The 21,535-nt window shown below is 43.8% G+C and overlaps 1 long non-coding RNA gene across 1 annotated transcript in view; it reads right to left on the bottom strand.

The window, feature by feature from the left end:
- Positions 1-21,535, bottom strand: part of LOC145511543 (uncharacterized) — a 57,415-nt gene that overhangs the window by 18,290 nt on the left and 17,590 nt on the right. Inside the window, exons 4-7 of the long non-coding RNA XR_014057935.1 lie at positions 9,032-9,181; positions 3,418-3,548; positions 3,152-3,314; positions 893-1,076 (exon numbers count right to left, since the gene is read on the bottom strand). This is a non-coding gene — a long non-coding RNA (uncharacterized LOC145511543). The remainder of the gene's footprint in view (positions 1-892; positions 1,077-3,151; positions 3,315-3,417; positions 3,549-9,031; positions 9,182-21,535) is intronic.

Genomic DNA, 21,535 nt, shown 5'->3' with positions numbered 1-21,535 from the left:
TTCTTAACATCTTTATAAGACATTATGTCTTCCTCTACAGCATATTTTGATATATTTACACTATTCCAGGCTATCAATGTGCCATGATTTACCCAACCAATCTCTTGGGATTGGATATTTAAGTTGTATCTAACTCTTAACTATTTACTGTAAACGATGTCCTTGATAAGTAGCCTTATAATTAATTACTGTGCGCAGTTATATTTTCCCAGGCAAATGAGTGGAAAAGGAATTGCAAGGTCGAGTTAGGCTGACACACCAGTTTGCATTTCCATCATCAGAGTATGAGAGGGAGTGGGGCTGTCCTTTTTAATGGGCTATCAGCTCGCCCATCTCAAGTGAGAAGGCCTTTGAGGCCACTGAGAGCTACATGTTGGTCTAGGAGTTTGGGGGTTGGTTTATTTGCATATTTGTTTGTTTTTGTAACAGTCTCCTTGAAACTTGAACTTTTTTCTTCTTTAATTTAACAGCTATCTTATTTCGCTAATCTTCCATCTTTATTTAGTTACACTGGAGAGAAAGAAGGATCTCTTCAATGATAAACATCAGTGCCTGGGTTCAATAAGGATTTATGGCTTGCTGTTTTGCATTGTTAGTAACCACAACTATAATGCTGGGTCTATCAATACCTTTTTCCTCTAACTATAGAAGGCAGGCTGTTTCCTGCAATTGAAGTCTCCTAGAACAGAGATTCAGTGATATATATATAAAAAAAATATTGTTAGGATAAGACTGCAAGCTTTTTGTTTTGCCAAGTAAAGCTATTAGAATAATTACAAGAAACAGTGGTCATCTACTATCATCAAGCAACCACTAAAGCATGAACATTTAACACACAGGCACTTGTACCAAGACAAGAAGAACATAGTTCCAGAATAAAGTACTTTCTTACCTAAGAAAGAACAACTGGCATTCTTGCATTGACATGTACATTGTCCTTATTTTTCTTCTCACAGAGGCTTTGGAAACAGCGTCTTGGATTGGCATCAGTCAGTGGACCCTGGCTTGAGAACCACAGTCTCCCAGGCTCATAACCATGTCTTCTCCGGGTAGCAGGATCTGACCCAGTCCTCTTCCTCCATGGAAGAGAAAGAAGTGAGAGAAACCCTCTAATTCCTTCCATGTGTCTCTTCCTACTTGCCTGGTCTATGGGGTGTTCCCAGGCTGTAGTAATTTGGATATTTTTCTCATGACTTGCCCATCTCCACAAACCACCTATATATTATTTATTTAGCATTTGTTTTAAATTTATTTAGCATTTGTTTCTTAACTTCAAAAATAAATTCATTTCAAAGAGAAAGTTAATACCTTAAACATCAATGGAAAAACCAATACTGCTTGTAATACATAAAGCAAAATAATGTTATTAGATTCTAGATCCAAAAAATTACGTGCCAAAGGCTCTGAGACAGAGTCCTACATTTCCTTGGTTTCAAAAGAGAGAGGTTAGCAAGTGAAAGGTGTTGTAAAGATATATAGGAGACTTTGCCCTTGGCAGAACAAAAGGGATTAAAAGAGAACTGGAATAGAAATAAACTTCTTGCCAGGTGAGGTCATGTACTTTGATGCTCTGTCTGTGCCCCTGGTAGGGGTCCCATAGCTTGGAAAGCACCAGTAAAATGGAAATAGAGTTGGATGTGGTTTTGAGCCCTGGCTTGGCCACTTGATTAAAAATCCTCAGGCCAATCACTTCACCTCTTCTTAAAACCTCAGCTTCCCCTGCTATAAATGAGATGGTAATAATCTCTATCTAACAGGGTATAGTGAGGAATACAGGAGAATAGTTAGAGCATTTTGTAATTTCTGAAATAATATACATGCCATGAAGGATTAGCCTCACTTGTAGTGTTTTTATTTATGGGGATCAGATATTTTCCCCTGGCCCAGGATATACTTCCAGGCCAAACATCCCACTATAGCCTAAAATACATAAGAGGATTTAGTTCAGTTCAGTTCAGTCGCTCAGTCATGTCCTACTCTTTGCGACCCCATGGACCAGAGCCAGGCCTCCCTGTCCATCACCAACTCCCAGAGTTTACCCAAACTCATGTCCATTGAGTTGGTGATGCCATCCAACCATCTCATCCTCTGTCATCCCCTTGTTGAGGATTAAAGCCATTAAAAATGAATTATTGGATCCTGGATGATGTAGGATAAGTCCTAGTGAAACCAAACTAAGCATTCTTAAGAACTGTAATTATGGGACTTCCCTGGTTGTAGAGTGGATAAGAATCCACCTGCCAATGCAGGAGACATGGGTTCAATCCCTGGTCTGGGAAGACCCACATGCCGCAAATCAGCTAACCCCAAGCGCCACAACTAGTGAGCCCATGCTCTTAATAGTTGTGAGCTGCAACTGCTGAGCCCGCAAGCTGCAACTGTTGAAGCCTGTGCCCTAGAGCCCATGCTCTGCAACAAGAGAAGCCACTGCAATGAGAAGCAGTGCAATGAAGAGTAGCCCCCACTCACTGCAACTATAGAAAGCCCATTAGCAGCAGCAAAGACCCACCGTGACCAAAAAGAATTAAATTAATTTAAAAGAATTTTAATTATATGATCAATGGCTCTAATTATCAGGAGGGCAGAACCTTGCTTGGCTTGTTCACTTCTATGTCCTTTGCACCCACTTCAGGGTGTGGTACCTCAAAGATGGCCAGTAAATGCTGTGTGAATAACTGAATGAGTGAATGAATGAATGAGATGACATCCCTATGTTAGACCCTGGTCTTTGTAGTAGCTATCTATCAGTGGCTTTTTATCATCCAGTACTGTATTCATCATGTCTTTAATGTTCTATATTTTATGATGCTTTGACATCTGAGGGCTTGTAGACCCAGGGAGGAACTGACCCTCCCAGGGGTAGCTAATTCCTAGAGATAGCAAACAATTTACCAGTGAGTGCATCTTTTATCATGCAAACCAATCAATCCTGAGTCTCTACCCACTGTTTTCCTCCTTTTACCAGGCTCCTGCCTTCCTGGACACCATCCCCCTATGCTAAATCACCCAGGACTATGTACCGGACAACTAAGGACCACCTCTGTGGTCTACAGTCCTCCAAATTATTCAAACTCTCCAATCCTAAACCTGCTCACCTGTTTACCCTTCCTAACCCATTCCTTCCTGTGCAAACCACAATAAAGGCTCTTACCCAAGCTCTCCCTTCCTGCTTCTGACTCCTGGTGCTTTGCTGCTGTGGCCTGGCCTGGCACGCCCCATCCTCTTGGGAACTCCAAGTAATAAACTATCTTTCCAATGGCAGTCATCTCCTGATGTGTTGACAGCCATCTCCTGATGTGTTGGCCTGTCCATATCTGAACGAAAACAAAATCCTAAGTACATTTAACGACAAGTTTCAACCCTGAGAACCCACGCCAATTCCAATCTCAATTCATGATTCAGGGAAGCTATTCTCACCTATGGCTCAGGTAGTAACACAAGCCAGTCAACTTGTCACACCCCGAGTGTCTCAGAGATGGATGCATGACCACAATGAAGTTGCAACGAGTCTCCTACTGGGACAAAAACTTCTTGCTGTTTTTTTCCTGCTGAATTAGAAACTGCAAGAGTTTAGGCCAGAGCTATGCAGCCATTTTGCTGGCTAGAGCCAAACAACCTGTTTGAAATGGAGTCAATCAGAGAAAGTTGAGCCAAATGACAGAGGAAGTGAAGTCAGTTCCTGGTAGCATCACCGGAGGCAACCCCACTCCTGGACTTTGCAGTTACCTGTGTTTAAGCCCACTGATATTGGGTTTTCTGGACTTAGAAATAAGAGAGACCTAACCTACAAGGTTTTCTTTCCCCTTTTCTTAACACCCAAAGCCACCTGTGGAGATATTTAAAACTGCAATGTAAATTAATCCAGTTGCACAGTTAGTGTGTGCCTAGCACTGTGCTGGGCCCTCGTGATGCTACACCTAAGACGACCCTCCAACAGCTTCAGTTTAGGTGGGAAGACAGGCATGCAAACAATCCAGGAAGAGTAGGGGAAGAGCTTCCCCAGAGGCCCCAGCAAAGGCTGTGGAGCAGGGAAGGAGTAGTCACATCTGCCTGGAGGTCTGCCCTCCTCAACCCAGTATGAGTTACAGCCGTGACTTAGCCGGTTCCTGTGGGATTGGCGGGTGGGGAAGGTCTCCGCTTCAAGAAGCATCAACTCTGATGAGTCCTGACGTGGAGGGAGGATTTCCTGTGTCGCTGTGCCTTGCTTATTTCATTCACTCTGTTCCTTTATAGGGCAGATATTATTATCCCCAGTTTAGAGATGAAGATTCCTCCATTCAGGGGCTTAGCTCAGGTAAACAAAATCCTACTCAACTCAGTGGTAGAACCCAAATGTAGGACATGACTCCGAAGGCCAGGTGCTTCCTTGCCAATCCACTCTCTTGTATTTGCTGAGAGCTCCGTGTGCACTAGACTCCACTCCATAATTGCAGAAGGAAAGCAGCTCTCCAAAAGCATTCCTTACTTTACAACAGAATTTGCCATAGGATTCTTTTACTGTATTGTCATTGTTCTTATTTAGCCACTAAGTCACGTCTACTCTTTGCAACCCCATGGGCTACAGCCTGCCAGGCTCCCTCTGTCCATGGGATTTCCCAGGCAAGAATACTGGAGTGGGCTGCCGTTTCCTTCTCCAAGGGATCTTCCCGACCCAGGGATCGAACCTGTGTCTCCTGCACTGGCAGGTGGTTTCTTTACCGCTGAGCCACCAGGGAGGCTCCTTTTACAATATAGTACATGGACAACAATAGTCAACTTAGAAAAATCTTTTTAACACACAAGTGATTCTACTCTAGTGAGTAAAATGAAGTCCACCTATGTGCACGCATTCTGGCTCAGGACTTCAGCCTTTCATTTGAGATGTCTCCACCTGGCCGTCCTCCGAGAGATGGAGCAGCCAGGTGCAATGCTAAGTAGCAAAGACCCTCCTGGGCCCCAAGATCAGGATTGCCTGAGGTTGGAAGGGGCCGGGCGAGATCTCCAGCTGACATGGTCAGTGAATTGTGCCTTTGCTTCCAGCAGAGCATGTGGGGCTTCTGAGAATTTGCTCATGCCTGATGGAGGCACCAGAGGCAGCCTGAGCCCCAGGCATATCGGCCACCTTGGCAGATTTCCTTTTTAAGCTTCATGTTGCCTTGTCAACCTCATCATCCAAACCAGTTCAACAAACAATTTATTAGGCTGGCAGCCCCTCTGGATGCTGCGACTTTTCTTTAAGAGACTGCTGGCTTTTCCATTCCACTTTCATGATTGCCTTTCCAGAGGAAAAAGGACGCATCTTTCAGCTTGGGTAAGAAGTATATTATATGAATATGGACATGCAGCTCATATACTAGCTATGAATATTCATAGGCTCTCTTGGACATATCACATCAAATTTGTGTGAGGGAATAAGTATTTGATTTTAAAATCAAAGCTGAATAGGATGCTTTTAAATTGTCATTAGGTTCTTATTATAAATGAATGCATTTATATTAAATTTGGATTAGAATTAGATATAATTCACACAGTACATAATTAGATAACTAGCTTTCTTCCCTAAATGGTATCTCTCCAAGATCTTTTTATGATCATTTAATTTCCAGTCTTTTGAAACAGATCTGAATAGACAGATTGGCTTTTGTAACACATTATTGCCTCCTTTATTTCAAAATTGCTATTTTAGGCTTCTTGACAACTAAGAATAGCCTTATTTTTTTATGGCATTTTTTTCAATGGTCAGCCAGGAAAAATTGGGAAGTCACTGCCTTGTTTTACTCTGCTTGCTACCAGATCTTCTCTGCGATCAGTTTTCACACCTGCAAAATTCTTTTATTTTTCACTTGTCACATGAAATATACAAGGCTCGATAATGACAGTCACTGCCATTTGCCAGTACTCACCCTGTGCCACCCACTGTGCTATGTACAGCATAGCATGTTCAAATCTCATCTGTAACCTAGAAGGCAGATATTATCTTTTCTTGCTTTATAGTCAAGGAAACCAAAGCTCAGAAAATTCAAGTTATCTTGCCCAAGAAACCTAGCTCATGAGAAAAGGAGATGGGTGACCAATGAATGCCAAATCAGTACACTTATCTTGCCCATTTATTATTTGATTTCATAGAGTTCTGTTTCTAAACACTGGAGAAACTCTGGGGAACAAGACAAAGACCCCTGTTCTCAAGGAGCTTGCGATCCTCCAAGCATCCCGATCCAGCCTGAATCCTAAGTCAGGACTACCATTCACAGATATTGTAGAAGATGCCTGTCTTCAGCATGACTGGATTCCCCAGCTGGTTTGAATCCGCTGCTGAGCATGTCTCATTCTCGAGGGCTCGGGTTTATATCAATGCCTAACTCAGTGTCTGCATCCTTATAAATTCTTAATAAATATTTGTAGTTGTTGCTTGACATTTAGGCTTCCAAAAGGAGCAGGTTGTTTCAGATGAAAACACTTCCTTTAAATATCCCTTTTAACATGTTCCCTCTTTAATTTTACTCTTGACCTGATTTCTCTCTCATTCTTCCTTGGCTGCAAGTGCCTGAGATGACTTGGAGGATGGTACCAAACGGACTACCATCTTACGCCTCACACAGGCATTACTATTGCACCACCACCCCATCACACTGCAACCTCAGGACCAGGGCAAACTTCCCAGGCTGGGTCCCTCCCCTTCTGAGGCTGCCTGACAGTTGGGGCCTGGCTGGCTTCCCACTCCTTAGTGTCTCCAAAAAACAAGAAGGGAGATGAAAAGAGGTTTGCTACTGTCTCAGCCCTTGCCATCAGATTTATAGTGCCTGCCTCTTGATCAGCCAAAGAAGGGGAGATGAAAAAGGCCCATCAGCCCTGCCTGCACTCTCCTATCTATGTCAGAACTGCTTCTTCAGCCTCCAAAGCATTTGGAGAGTTCTCACAGCAGGAAACTAAAATGCTTTTTTCCCAGACATGATCGCTTAGATCTTCCCCAAGCAGTGGGACCTGCCTGTCTTCCATTGGCATCTTTCATCTTCGTTTACAGTCCCTCTTTTGGAGCTTCTTCAATAATTGATGGTGTTCTGAGTGGAACGTCCGAAGCATCTGCAGGGTTGAATCGGCATGTGAAGGATGGGGAAGAGGAAGGTGACACTGCTGTGGTCCCAGCCTCAGCAGTGGCCAGTGTCCTCTTCTCAGTACCCCTTCCTCCACTGCCCCTGCCCAGTGTCCGTGAAAGAAGCTTGCGATAAATGAGGTTCTCTGGATGCAGAGGCCCAGATGGCGCTTCTTGTGTAAGTGATTGAGAGGGACTACCCTCAGAAGAAGCCTTTAATGGGTCAGGGAGAGGGGTGAGAGAGAGGGAGAGAAGAAGACAGGGCAGAAGAAGGAGATAGGCAAAGATGGGACTTAGGGAAAACCTAGCCTAGAAGCGATCTCACTGGGATCTCTGTGGAATGAACTGCATCTCGGAGCTTATCCTGCCCAGGTAAAGGGGCTGGACTGTCACGCTCCCCCATCAATCAGCCAGATGCCATGCCACCTCTGGAGGCATCTCCCACCATGTGGTTCACTGCAAGCACGGACAGCCCTTTTGAGAAGATTACAAATATGTGAGCCAGTAGCAGCCAACCTCTGCAAAGCTGGGGCATGGATGTACTGGCCTGGTAAAAGGATCCAGGTTGGGTACCAACTGCACCTGCTACAATGCTCGAGAAACAGTTTTTGAGAATGACTCAACAGTTCTGTTCGTGTTGAGAATATCTGTTAACAAGGCTCCCTCCCTCCTTTCCTCACTCCCTTCAACAGATACTTTAGTTAACTAGTCCTTAGGGAACTTAGAGTCTAAAAGTCAGGCAGTGAACGAGGAAATGGATAAACATACAAATAAACAAAATAATTCCAAAGTGTTACCACCGCCCCAAAGAGAGTCCCGGGATAGAAGAAAACAGACAACGGGGACAGGCTATTTGAGGTGAGGCAGTCATAGAAGGCTTTTCTGAGTAGGTAGGTGACGTGTAAGCTGAAGCCTGAAGAGAGAGGAAGATGTAATTCTGAGAATGCTGGACAAGGCAGTTTCCATGGAGGGTGGTATCAGTGTCATGTCCCGCAGCAGAAAGGTGCGCATACTCTCAAGAATAACTGGAGAGAGGTGCGCATGCGCTCAGGATTGACGGGAGAGAAGTGCATATGCTCTCAGGACTGACGCAATGTCAGACGTGAGTTATGGGGGAGTTTGACTTGGCCCAGATGATGCTGAGCCTTGTAGGCCACGGGAGGGAGTTTAGATTTAACTTAACTGCAAGTGGAAACGTACTCAACTGTGTTTAGATGTGCAAACAAAATGTTTCTCTATTTCCTCACATGGATCCAATCTTAACTTTTTCCTAACTTCAGCAGAAACTTGACATTTCAATATTTATCTATCTTGGTCTCAGAAAATGCTGGGAGGATTTGTTCCCCGCCCCCCATGGCCCCTGAGGTATGGCAGAGGACAGACAAGTCCTTGTGAGGGGCGGGGAGGGACTTGGACCAAACGTGGGTCTTAGTTAGGGTCTCAGAATCCTTTCTAGATGCTGCAGCAGGAATGGGCCCTTGCCTTCTTCTCCTTCCCTACCTGCTACAGAACTGAGTGAGCATGCCTGTCTTACTACCTCTGGTGGTAAAGCCCTGACACCCCAGCCCATCTACACCAACTTCGATCTTCCTGGTACTACAGACCTTGCAGCCTGCCCTTGAGTCCCATTCAACTCTGGGTTTGGGGGTCAGCTTGCAGTCCTCAGTTTTTCCATGGTCAATACGCTTTCCAAACCATTCCACTGCAGCCCTCCACGGAGCACAAGGGAGCTTCTGGACACTTTCTGTGCTATAAAGGGCCAAGGTTAGATTTTTTGTGATTTAACTTTATCATTCCATGCCATTGGTTTTACCCTGAAATGACTCTTCCACATTTGGCACGGGCAAGGTGGTCTCCTCCCAGAGGCCAAATCAGAATGAGAAGCCAAATAAAAGTCTCCTTTCAGTCCACCTATAGGGAGGCAGGCACACATGTTTCACCATCTCTGTCCCCTAATCTTACCCCCAGGTGCCCTGGAGTAGAAGGCGTCAGCTTCCCTCTTCCTCTCCCTTGGTGTGGACTTCCTGCATCCCTTTTTCCTTCCTTCAGGACAGTCATCCCCATTCACTCTCACCAGAAGTTGTATGCAGTGGCAGATAGCTGTTTGAGACTCTTCATGGGGAAAAGAATGGTATGTTAGTTTAAAATTTCCAATTTATTACTCCTGTTACAAATGGTATAAAAAAGATCACTGCAGTCACAGTGTGGAAATGGAATAAACAGTTGGAAGCCGGCTTACTGTTCTCCAGGGAAGAGTAGCTTGAACTTGTTAGTAGCTTGAACTGGAGTTACAGTGGTGTTGGAGAGAAGTGAACAGATTGAATACATATTTTGGGAGTAGATCTGGTCAACAGTCTACTTAACAAGTCTTCATTGAGCACATGCTCTGAGCAAGGCCCAGAAAAGACACAAAGATGGGGAAGACATGGTCTCTGAATTCAAAATGCTTATAAAACAATAGGTAATACACATTCTTTTCTAGCCACTCTGTCTTATTTCCAAGGGGGATGCCAAACAACTTGATAAATATCAAAAGTAATGAAAGTGTGAATGTTAAAATACAGTAGCTAAGAGAAGACATGTAATAATATTTTATGCTAGGTGAACACTGGAATTATATATAAGGAAGATCAGAAGTAGGAATTACTGATGGTAGACTTCCGAGGTCCAGTAAATGGTTAATGCGTTTTCAATACCATCATCCCCACAGTAGTCATATGACCTTGGATAAATTACCTAACCTCTCTTAAGTCTTATTTTCCTAAAGCCAAAAAAAAGAAAAAAGGATGCAATAATAGAGTCTACTTCACAGCATTGTGTGAAGACTCAGTGAGATTATATATAATAAGCACTTTGGATATGCACTGACTCACACATATACTTTTTTAGCTACCAATTTAATTGAGCATTAGTCACATACTTTTACTTCACTTCCCTGAAATATACTTCCCCTGACTGGATACTTCTCCATGTCGATAGGAGAGTTTCCAGACTATGCATTCTTCCATGGCAAAAATGGCTGATGTCAATCAGCTGCTAATATCCACCCAGCACTGTCTGCCTAACACTTGGATAGAGGATGAGAACTGACCCATTATGAAACCCCTGATCTGATTGGAAATATTAGTCATTAAATATGTGAATAAGGAACAACACAAAGCAGCATTAGTGGCTTCCCTGATGGCTCAGTGGTAAAGAATCTGCCTACCAATGCAAGAGACACAGGTTTGATCCCTGGGTCAGGAAGATGCCCTGGAGAAGGAAATGGCAACTCACTCCAGTATTCTTGCCTGGGAAATCCCACAGACAGAGGAACCTGGCAGGCTACAGTCCATGGGGTCACAAAAGGGTCAGACTCAACTCAGCCACTAAACAACAACAAGGCAGCATTTAGTGATTCTTTCAACAAACAATTACTTAAGGCATGTAGAGTAATAGATAACAGGCTTATTCCATCCTCCCAGCTGCCCTTCCAGGAAGGCATTATCAACCCATTTCACAGATGATGAAACTGAGGATAAGTACTTTACCAAAGATCACACACCTAATAAATGTCAGATGTCAACCTGACTCCAAAGCTCACACTTGAATATGTGTTATCAGCCAGTCAATAGATACTTTTAAGTTCCACCCATGGACCAAGACACTGATGAGCTCAGGGTACTCAGTTTGGGCAAACTTCCAGGCTGTTATATAGACACTCAGAGGATAGAAAGGTTAAATGTGTGTCACCCAGGCTGGGAGGACACTGAAAAGGCCCAGAACAGCTTGTATGACTCTGAAGAAGGTTTATAGCATGGCTTAGAAGCAAGGTTTAGAGTCAGACAAACCTGGGATGAATTCTAGCTCTGCCACTTAGCAAGCTGTGCGCCTATAGGCAAGTTTGTTTTACCTTTCTATGCCTTGGTTTCCTTATCAAGAAAATGGGAGGAAAATCTACTTCTTAGGGTAACTGAGAGCATTAACTGAGATGATGTATGTGACGTGCTTTGTCAGTGCCTCACCCAGAATCTATGCTTCTAAATGGTAGTTGCTTTTTGATAGGGCTTCCCTGGTGGCTAAGACTCTGCCTGCAATGCGGGAGACTTGGGTTCAATCCCTTGGGTCGGGAAGATCCCCTGGACAAGAGAATGGCAACCCATTCCAGTATTCTTGCCTCGAGAATTTTCCATGGACAGAGGAGCCTGGCAGGGTACAGTTCATGGAGTCGCAAGGAATCGGACATGACTGAGCAACTAACACTTTCACTTTTATATGATGTTGGATAAAACTGGATATAAATGATGGTGAAAATCATGTTTACAGCATTGCAGTGTTTCTTGGTACAACCCCTGACCCCAGGAAAGCTTATATAGCTATTTTGTTAAACAAGTTCATGGGATGTAATCACAAAGTAATTTAATGTTGACCCCTCTGTTCATTTACCTGCCCTGTGGGGTGAATTCTTCCACAGGATAAATATTTAGGCTGGTTTCCATGACTGTTCTGTTTACTCTTGGGCAACTTATATTTACTTTAATTCATAAAACATGGTCTCAATTTGGTAATTAAGATGGCCAGTCACCATGTAATAATAAATATATCTAATATGACTTAAAGTTAAATGTTCAGCTCCCCTGCCTTAGCGCTGGAGTTAGGGAATGGGATCTGATAGACTTCTGTAAATACTTCCCAACTCCCCCTAACTCCTGCAGGAGATGCAGGCTGAGGGAGAAGAGGTAACAGGATGCTGGGCTGGACCCCACAGGTCTGCAAGGCCTGCACTTGCCCAGCTTGAAGACTGAGGAAAGAGCCCAGATTCAGCAACACAGACATCAGTGGTTTGACGGACAGGGAGCTTACGCGTCTGAAGCAAGGTCCTAGAGCAACACCCCAGCGTGCAGTGGACAGTGGGCAGGACAAGGCATTAGTCTTCACTCCCTGGGAGGGAGAAGAGATTGCCAGTTATAGGGGGAACTGACATCAGGTTGGCTCATTAGTTACCAGGGAAACCAGCAGAGGTGCACACCACTCACTGCCCTTTGATAAGAATAGTCACTAGTCGGGGCCCGGGGCAAGTACACAGGAAGGTCAGTCAGTTGTAAGTAGGGTGTAGGAGAGGCAGGCTGGTCTGGCAGGGGATGTACAGAGAGCAAGAAAGAGCCACCTTGAGTGGTCTGACCATACACAGAAGCAGGAATGTTCTCCCTGGACAATGCTAACATCAAACTTGGCAGAAGTGTAAAGCTTACTCTCTTGAGAGGTTTCCTTGCATTCATTGAGACCCACATCAATGCAGATTGCTTGCTTAATGCCTCCTATTCTGTTCATTGCCTATGGCTCCACCCATCACCCCTGGGCATCTTAGATTTCACTTCCAGGTTTTTTCTACCAAGGCCCCCTTGCCTCTTCTGGTAGACTTCTTGGGCAGAATCTACAATGGCCCCAAGCTGACTTTCTCTTGCATGTGGTCCACATCTGGTCATGGGAAATACTCAGGTATCCTTTACTCCATTTAACTCTAGGAGAACAATGATTTCCCAAGTTTCAGACCTCCATCATCAGAGGCCACTAGGCCAACCTCATCTTCCTTAGATTTCTTGAACAAGGCTCACACCTGTCCACTGTCTGCTAGAAACAGCAAATGACTCATTTTAAGTTCTTTGATGGTCTTGAAGTCTTTTTCCTTGGGGTTGAGGGGAAGCACAGCCTCCACGCCTCCCTCTTCAAAACTCCTCTCATCTCCAACTAATGGCCCTTTTATACCCTTGAGGTGAGTGAGGGGTTTCTCAGCCACCCCCTTTGAAAATGTTTGTATCTTGTTCCAGTGCCTCACTTTAGAATGTGCCTTGGCCAAAACTTCCCTTTTGATGTCCTATTATACTTAGAACTCAGTGAATGAGCCAGTGACTCCTTCTCCCTCGAGGGGGGTGGGAAGGCACCCTTAAACAGCCATTACCAGCCCCCAGTTCTTCTCCTAATCTCAGCCCAGTTTCTCCAGGTGACCTTGGAGCAGCCCTTTCATTGCTCTGGGTCTCAGCCTCTCCTCTCAGTGAAATGGAAATCAAATCTCTGTTCTGGCCCTCTCTCAGGGGAGGTATTGTGAGGAATAATAAGGCAATGCCTATAAAGTGCTTTAAGTACTTCGGGGAAAGACGTTGGCTAAATACCAAATGATAATAATAACACCATCATCATCATCCACATTATTATTCATGGGTTGAGAGGAGAAAGCGGTTGCTGATGGTGTCTTTGCTCTGTGGGAAGGAGGACTACAGGCCCCAGGATGTTCTATCGATAAGTCAAAGCCAATAAATACAGAGCGCTGGAAGTGGAAGTTTTCTAGCCGTAAAGGCTGAATGTACATGCCCATTTGTATTTGAAATGACAACAACCGACTCCGTTTCTCATTTAGTATTTTTATAGTTAGTGCCCAGAGCAGCTAGAATTGAGGGGAAATTGCATTCCTTTTCTGGTAGATGAGGGAGCAAATGGATTACATTCTTTTTTAATATCTTATATTTGACTACCCACCTCTGTTCTTTTTTTAAAAAAATTTTTTATTGGAGTATAGTTGCTTTACAATGTTGTCTTAGTTTCTGCTGTACAGCAAAGTGAATCAGCTATATGTTTACATATACCTCCTCCTTTTTGGATTTCCTTCCGATTTAGATCACCATAGAGCATTGAGTTCCCCGTGCTATCCAGTAGGTTCTCATTAGCTACCTATTTTATACACAGTACCCAACCCTCTTCTTACCATATTTTTTTCCCTATACTTCCCATATTTCTCTCAGCTCTACCCTCCAAGCCACCCACCCCCACGTGGAAGTTCTAATCAGAGGCAGGGGAGGAGTCAGGTAGGGGAGAAGAAGCAGAGATGATCAGAGGTGAGCCATATGGGAAAACAGACTCGAAGCGTGGGACAGAGAAGGAAGGGTCTCTCTCCTCTAAAGCTCTGATCCAAATTCATTCATTCTTTCGTTCATCAAGAAAAGAGTGTCACATTGTGTCACCCACATATTAAGGGCCAGAGCTAAACCTAGAATAAGAGGCAGCCCCTGGCCAAATTTCAGCCCTTTAAAGTCCTGCAAAATGTTCACTAGAGGCCAGGTAGGACAGCACAATTCCCTGACCTGATGATCTTTATCCAATAATGCAACTACCTGGAATTGATAATGTATTACCTTCAGAAGCCTTTGCCTCAAATGATTCCCAAGTTTACATTTCTGGTTCTCAAGGAAAATTTTCTCATCACCACTCCAAAGGAGCAGCATATAGTTTGAAATTCACAAGATGATTCCCAAGTGTGCACACATCTTAAAATATGTGGTGGTAAATGCTTGAAGACAAGTTTCAGGCAAGGCTACTCCTTACCTCCTACATTTCTCTAGCCTCAGTTTTTCCATATGCAAATTGAGAGTAAAGATGACTGCTCTGTATACTTCCCAGAGAGGCTGTGGGATGCAATGAATGATGACAGTAGTGCTATGCTGTGACTCTCTATGCAGTTGGATGCTATTATTACTGAACTCTGGTTCACGCCACGCTAAGCACTGTGCTAAGTGAACTTGCCCCCTGAATTTTACACACCTGGAGATTTGACCACTAAGCGCCTGGGCAGTTGAGAACTTGCTGTTTTCTGCTCTAGGAGTCTGTAGGCACTGAGGGGCTAGACACCCAGCTTTGTTCTTTTGTATTTTCAGAGTTTATACAGATAGCATTTTTGTGGTTACAATGCAATACGTCGGGTCTTTGCAAAAAAATTCAGAAGATAGAGAAAGATATAAGGAAGAAATTTTAAATATTGTATGATCTTAGAACTGTGAATTTTAGGGAGTATAGCTTGCTAAAGCTTTTGCTATGTATTCGCACACAATTTTTTTCCAAGGATGGGTCTTTAATATGCATTGTTTTGCAACCTGCTATTTGACCTTAAAAATATACTCTGGAAAGCCTTCCACCTGCCTTTGCTTCCAAGGCTCACTGGCCAGATCTGGAGGTCTCTTATTGAGACACAGCAGCCCCTTTGAGCTCTTCCAACATCCTTTAAGGTCCCTTTGATGGTGTACAGTCACTTTCAGCAGCCACAAGAAACAAGGAACGTCCCCCCTGCTCAAAGCAATCCAGATTGGGTACATTTGCAAGCACCACTTGCTGGGTTCGGAGACTTTGACATCTTGTCATTTCCCCCCCTCTTTTTTAAATTTCAAGTTGAAGTTTGATGTTGAATTTAAAATGTTGCCAGGGGCTGCCTGCAGGGCCCTCAGGCTAAAACAGTGGCTGCATCTGCCAGGGGAGACCCACAGGTCCTTCTTCGGACCATGGCAACATACAGCTGGCATCTAAGCCCAGCAGAGAGGGGGAGAAACGTGCCTGTGTAGGGAAATTCAAGGATCACTGCCTTAAAAAAAAATCAATCTTGGCAAGTGCTTACTCATTTTATTTGGGTTTTACGACTAAATACCTGTGGGACATTTGTGTTCAGATTTTTCTAAGAGTATGGAAAGGGAGCAGCAACTTGTGGCAGAGACACCAGGCCTCATTAAATGTCTCAGGACCCTGGATGAATGCTGTGAAGGGGACACACGTGGAGGTAATCAGCAGGTTTCCTTCACGCAGTTGGGCAGTTTGCTGAGATCAGGAGAGAAGATGCCCTCAATGTGGATGTGCTCTGGAAGCAGGAAATGCTCTCCAGATGAAGCCCTGAATTCACCGACATGGCTGTTTGTGCAGAGGGACTGGAAGGCCTCCCATGGAACTGGAGAGAGGAGAGTGCCTCTTGAGAGAGAAACTCAGTGACTGGGAGAAAAGAGAGGGAGAGAGACTTACTTTTCACTGTAGGTCTTTTTTTTTTTAATTTTGTACCATAAGTATGATTTGCCTTTCAACTAAATAAATAAACAAGCTAAATGGAATCTTGACTCTGAGGACACGTCCTTTAGGAAAAACACTCTGGTAAAGGCAGCTCTTCCTCATGCCTCAAAGCGTGTTAAGTCCATAGAGTCTTTTCACTGAACAGAATTGCTGGCCTCATTCTTTCCTGAAGAGTACTCTTCCTTTGAAAATAAAAAAGAACACTCCAATCAGAGAATCAGCCCAAAGTCTTAAATTATTATTGTCTTTATGATTTGATGTGCTATGTATTTTCTGACTGTGGGAAAGAAATGATGGGCTCAGGTGGCATTTATAGCTATCAATTAATGAGACTGACTTGTGCATGGGTCTTGTGATTGCACTGTATTACTTAATAAAACCTTCTATAAGTAACACTATATATAAGAGGGCTTCTCAGATGGCACAGTGGTAAAGAATCTGCCTGCCATTGTAGGAGACACAAGAAATGCAGCTTTGATCCCTAGGTGGAAGATCCCCTGCAGAATGGAATGGAAACCCACTCCAGTATTCTTGCCTGGAGAATTCCATGGACAGAGGAGCCTGGTGGGCTACAGTCCATAGGGTCACAAAGAGTCAGATGTGACTGAGCATGAGCACAAGCATATATTATATACTTCTAATGTACTTACATTAACATTCCAGCTCATTCACACTTCCAGTTATGTGGCCTTGAACAAATTATTGAACCTTGCTGAGCCTATTTCTTCATATCTAGAATGGGGACTAATAGTAGGACCAACTTCCCAAGGCTGTTATGAATTAAATGACAGTGTCTATATGGGCTCAACAAACATTCTTATTATTTGTTTTTCTTTTTTTTATCATTTACTATCTTTGGACATAATCAAATGTTGACACCTGAAACTGATCTATAGGTATACACCTGAAACTGATCTATAGGTATACCAAGGAAGAAAGATGGCTGTTCAAGGGAATGAAAGCTGTACAGAAATAGACTCAGTGTCCCAAGGTCTATAAATCCTCCTGAACAAATCCATATAACTCTCATAAGCATACCTTCCGAGACAGTGTGCCTCTCTGTGCGTCTTTCCTCTGATGCCTAATTTTCTTTTACTATCCTTAACTTTACACCTTTCTCTCCCACAAGTTGTGTTGCACAGAAACAAGAACAGAACCAGCCATTGTGTCCTATGAGTGCCTAGGATTTAGCTTTTACTGCTCAAGGGTGAAAGCTGCTCCTGTGATGACGATGGTCAATTATGAATGCTGGGAGACACCATGAGGAATACATGTATCTAAAATTGCTCATCCTTTTTTCCTTTCTTTCAATGAATAATGATTGAATGTCAGCTAGGCGTATGCACTCTTCTCTACCATAGTTCCCAAGTGGGGACTACTTCGCTCCCCAGCAGACATCTGGCAATGTCTGAAGACATTGTTTGTTGTCACATTTAGGGGGAGCTACTGGCAACTAGAGGTTAGAGGCCATTGTTGTTGTTGTTCAGTCCCCCAGTCGTGTTCGACTCTTTGCGACCCCGTGGACTGCAGCACGCCAGGCCTCCCTGCCCCTCTCCATCTCCTGGAGTCTGCCCAAGTTCATGTCCACTGCATCGGTGATGCCATCCATCCAGCTCATTCTCTGGGGCCTTCTCCTTCTGCCCTCAGTCTTTCCCAGCATCAAGGACTTTTCCAATGAGTCAGCCATTCGCATCAGATGACCAAAGTACTGAAGCTTCAGCTTCAGCGTCAGTCCTTCCAATGAGTATTCAGTGTTGATTTCCCTTAAGATTGACTGGTTTGATCTCTTTGCTGTCCAAGGGACTCTCAGGAGTCTTCTCCAGCACCACAGTTCGAAGGCATCAATTCTTTGGCGCTCTGCCGTCTTTATGGTCCAACTCTCACAACCATACATGACCACTGGGAACACCATAGCCTTGACTATATGGAACTTTGTCAGCAGAGTGATGTCTCTGCTTTTTAATACACTGTCTAGGTTTGTCATAGTTTTTCTGCCAAAAAGCAATCGTCTTCTGATTTCATGGCTGCAGTCACTATCCGCAGTGATTTTAGAGCCCAAGAAAAGTCTGTCACTGCTTCCACCTTTTCCCCTTCTATTTGCCATGAAGTAATGGGGCTGGATGCAATGATCTTAGTTTTTTTAACACTTAATTTTAAGCTGGCTTTTTCACTCTTTTCCTTCACCCTCATAAAGAATTTCTTTAGTTCCTCTTCACTTTCTGCCATTAGAGTGGTATCATCTGCATATCTGAGGTTGTTGATGTTTCTCCCATCTATCTTTATTCCAGCTTGTAACTCATCCAGCCTGGCATTTCTTATGATGTGCTCAGCGTATAAGTTAAATAAACAGAGTGACAATAGACAGCCTTGTTGTACTCCTTTCTCAATCATGAACCAATCAGTTGTTTCATATAGGGTTCTAACTGGGTACTGCTTAACATCCTGCAAAGCACAGAACAGCAGCCCATCACAAACCTAAAGATCAACAGTGTTGCAGATGAGAAACCCTGTTCTAGAGGCTTGGGAAAGTAATACCCCCAAATAAATTCTACAAGAAGTCAGAAAACAGATTGTTAAAATAACAAGTAAATTAGAAGGTGACAGGTACCATAACACAAAAGACAAAGTTGAGCAAGGTAAAGAGAATCAAGAGAACAGGATGTGGTACGTATTATGTAGGATGGTCAGAAGGTGAGTGGATGAGATCTGTGCAAACATTTCAGGGAGGTGAGGAAAGCAGGCAAATAATGTGTGGGAGGAACATTCCAAGAAGAGGGAACAGTGACAGCACAGACAGAGTGTTCTTGCATATTCATGTAACAGCAAGGAGACCAGAGTTTAGAATGGAGTGAGCCCAGCAGAGGGTGAGGACCAAGAGGGAGCAGAAATCTAGAGCACACAGAACTTTGTGGGCCACTGTACAGATGCTGACATCTACCCTAAGGAAATGTCTTGAGAATAGATATGACCTGACTTGACTTATATTAGCTGCTTTGCTGAGAACAATGCAAAGAGGGGCAAGCGTAGAAGCAGGGGAACCCACTTCTTAGGGGCTGCTGTATGAGAATGATGACAGCCTGGGTTAGGGTGGTAGCCATGAAGGCAGTGAGAAATGGGCAGATATATTTCAAAGGAAGAGTTAACAGAATTTCCTGATGACCAGATATGAAGAATGACTTAGTTTTTTGACCTGAGCACCTGGAAGGATGGGATTACAATAAACAGAGATGGAGAAGGCTGGGGCTAGAGCAGGTTTGTTGAGGAAGATCAGGAGTTCTGTCCTTGGACATATGAAGTTTCAGGTGTACATCTGAATAGAGATGTCAAATCAGCAGTAGGATATGCAAATTTTAAATTCAGACGAGAGATGGATGCTGGAAATTTACATGTGTGAGTCAACAGACTTGAGATGGGACTTGGTGAGATGGCCAGTAGAGAGCAAGTAAAGAGAGAAGAAGTCCAAGGACTGAACCTGAGGCACTGCAATTAAGGGCTGGGAGAGAAGAGGAGGAACCTCAAAGGAAATTGTGAAGGATTAACCTCAAGGTAAGAGAAAACCAAGAGAATGTGTCATCCTGAAAACAAAGTAAAAAGTGAATCAAAGAGAAGGGAGTGATCAACTGCTTAGATACTGTTGATGGGTTTAGGATGCTGAGGGCTGATTAATTAACCAATGAATTTGAGCAAGTGCAGGTCACTGATTAAATTAATGGAGCAGTTCGGGTGGAGCCTGACTGAACTGGATACAAGAGAGATGGAAAGTAGAGGAACTGAAGACAGGAAACACAGACAACTCTAGAGAAGTTCTGATGAAAAGGGGAACAAAGAAGTGGGATAGCAGTAGCTGATGAGGGGAATGGAGTCAAGGGAAGGCTTTTGTAAGATGGGATTAATATGCTGTAGAGAGCATAAATTGGTTATGCGGGGAGTATGGACAGATTTTTCAAACTTATTAATATGTCTTAGGGTAAGTGAGAGGAGAGAGGATTTAGTACAGAAGCAAAGGCTTTGGATAAGACTATGGGAAGCTCCTCTACAGTAACGAGGCAGAGTAGGAGAATGAAGATGTTGGAAAGTTTCGGTTTCATTGCTTGTTGCTTCTATTTTCTCAGTGAAGCATAAAGCTGACCTGTCAGTTGAAAATGAGGATTGCGGAGGAGGTATTAGAAACTGGGAGAGGACATGTGCAAAATAATTGTCTAGGATGCAGGAGGATGAATGAACCAAGGGCAAGTGATATGACTGCCTGGTGGGGCCACTTTAGTTTCAAAGTCTTTTTTTTAAAGTGAATCCAGTCGAGGGGGTGATGGGCTTTCATCCAGCACATTCAGTGGCATGGACACAGGCTCAGAGTATGTAGGTGTTAGACTGAACCAAAGCTGGTGGTTTTCATCAACTATGAAGAAGTGACAGAAGAGCAAAGTGATTAAGGATATACAAAAAGGAAGCATTATAATAAGTCCTCTCAGTACTTCAGCTATTTATCTTTTCAAAATGTGCATTTTCATAATGAAGGTGTGATCATGTAACATAGAAATGGGTAAAAAAGCACTTTGTTGAGTCAACCAGAATCCATATTTGCAGCTTTTCATGAAGCTTGAAGCTTCATCAACATGAAGATGTCACCTAGTCCCAACTCTCTCTTGAGGGTAGAACTCTCAGGGAACAACATGGCTTACTTGTGTCACAAACCTAGCTTGTCCAAGAGAAGCAAGGACACCTTGATTGATAGCTTTATCAAGAGGGGCAATGGATGTTCCCCAAGGACAAATGAGGTGCTGGAATAGGAAACAGAGGTGGCACATTCACCAAAGCCCTGGAAGATTCAAGTCCTGGAGAACGTAGCTGCCCACAAGACCTACTATGTGCATGCATGCTAAGTCGCTCCAGTGGTGTCCGACTCCATGAGACCCTATGGACTGTAGCCTGCCAGACTCCTCTGTCCATGGGATTTTCCAGGCAAGAATACTGGAGTGGGTTGCCATTTCCTCCTCCAAGGGATCTTCCTGACCTGGGGATCGAACCCAAGTCTATTATGACTCCTGCATTGGCAGATAGGTTCTTTACTACTAGTGCCACCAGTGAAGCCCAGGACCTAATATAGTTGACCCTTGAATAATAATTATTCAGTGTGACTTTTCTCACCAACACTCCTTTGGCTATGGTTTCCACCTGCCTCTTCTTTCTCTATCCTTCCTGGGCTTAAATATGTAGCCAAGTCTTCAACACTACAGCAGAACATACTGTTGTCATCTGTCTGGCCAATCTTCCTCCTTCCTCCAAATTAGAGTTTCAAATCTCCAAAGTCATCCTGGGACATTGATAGATGGAGAATCTGAGCTCTGTACTTCTCTTACCTGGCTCATTTGATTAGCAGAGACAGCTGAAATAGAAAATTCAGACCCCAAAGTATGTTCCGAGTTTGGATGATTCCATTTGGCTGAATCCCTAGACAGAAGAACTGGAGAGCTATCAAATACCCACTTTCCTTTGTGCTGGGCACATGCAGCCAGCTGAGAGTCCTAATGCCTTTGTAGTAAAGAACCTCACACAATTCATTGTTATCCCAGACTACAACTGTCCTTTGTGCATCTCAGTCATCTCTTAGTT

Source organism: Giraffa tippelskirchi, chromosome 6 (assembly GCF_054371585.1).
Source record: "Giraffa tippelskirchi isolate mGirTip1 chromosome 6, T2T-mGirTip1v1.2.pri, whole genome shotgun sequence".
NCBI classification, from domain to species: Eukaryota; Metazoa; Chordata; class Mammalia; order Artiodactyla; family Giraffidae; genus Giraffa; species Giraffa tippelskirchi.
The sequence above is the reverse complement of the archived record's forward strand: the minus strand, read 5'-3'. Positions and strand labels throughout refer to the sequence as shown.